The following is a 1,419-nucleotide window of genomic DNA, read 5'->3' on the forward strand; positions in this document are numbered from 1 at the left end:
GATGGCTTCAGGGAGCAGTTGGGAGCTGCTGACCTCGCCGGCCTCCTTGCCAGGACCTGGCCCCACCAGGACGGAGCTGCTGCCCATCCCGGTGCCCCCGAGGCGTTTCTACTCAGTGTGGCAAGCTGTGGGACGCGGTTGTGCTCTGGCCTGCCCTGCTCCCACCCTCGGCCCCAGCCCTGCCCTTCCTGCACAGGGGTGCTCGGGCTGCGCGAGGTGGGAGGAGGAGGAGGTCCTCTGCGTTGGTCTGCTCTCTGCTCATGTGTATTTAACTCCAGTAGCCCGCAAACACGTGCGAGAAAGGGCTGTACTATCCTCCATGCCCTGAGGATGGTGTGTGTCCGTGTGCTCCGCTCACGGGGAGGTAATCCAGCAAAACCGGCACAAATCAGCATCCTGCTAAAGAAATCCGACCCAGTAAATGAGCAATTAAAAACAATTAGAAGGGGGGGAAGCTTTATAAACAAACCAGCTTGGACCTTTTCAAGCTTGTAGATGCCCCAGGGACCTCGGTGGGTCAGGGCAGCTCTTCCCTGTGGTGCCTGGCAGGGCTGGGCTGAGCTGAAGGAAGGGAAGAGCTTGGGTGACCCGTTCTCCATGTGTGCAGGAGGTCAGGGTCAGGCCTCAGCTGGACCCCGTGTCTGTCCCTCTGGGGGGGACTCGAGGGCTAGCCCCAGCCCTGGGTGCTGCTTTTCCCAGGGAAAGGTGAAGGGCTGGGTTTCAGTGCCCGTGTGTGATTTTAGGGTAACACAGCCCATGTCCCAGAGCGCCCATCTCTGCCAACTGCTGGGGGGTGCTGGGGAGCTCCTGGATGAACCATTCCCCATCACCCCGGTGTCGTGTGCGCCTTCCCCCGTGTACCATCGGCTCCCCATTAAAGCGCGGTGTGTGACACAGTCTCTGTGTGGGTTATTTGAGGGGCTCTCAGCATGCAAGAAGGGCACATCCGGGGGACTTCCAGGGGTGGGGGCATAGCCCCTGGGCTTTGTCCTGCAAATCTCTGTCCGGGTCAGGTACAAAAACCCAGGATAACAGGAAAATTAGGGTTAATGTCTAGATTGTGCACGTGGCCCCGGTGCACTGGGTCATTAACGCCATGGGCCACGCAGCCCTGGATCCAGCGCCAAGGTGGGGAAGATTTAATTACTGCCTTTGCCCCTCAGAGAGCACAGGGCCAGCTCCGACACCTCCTCCCCATGCCCAGTGCTGCTGAGCTCCCGTCCCGGCTGGCTCTGCCCGTCCTGTTCCCTGCAGGACCACCGAGGGCTTTCCACATCCTCCTTGCCAGACCCCACAGTGGCTGTAGCCCACGGGGGTGATGGGGGTCCCCCAGCCCCAGCTTCTCTGGGTGCCTGGGGCTCTGGCAGCACGACCGCGCTGCAAAGCACCTTCATCTGCTACCCGGGGTTAATCATTAGA

Source organism: Phaethon lepturus, unplaced genomic scaffold (assembly GCF_000687285.1).
Source record: "Phaethon lepturus isolate BGI_N335 unplaced genomic scaffold, ASM68728v1 scaffold24523, whole genome shotgun sequence".
In the NCBI taxonomy this organism is placed as follows: domain Eukaryota; kingdom Metazoa; phylum Chordata; class Aves; order Phaethontiformes; family Phaethontidae; genus Phaethon; species Phaethon lepturus.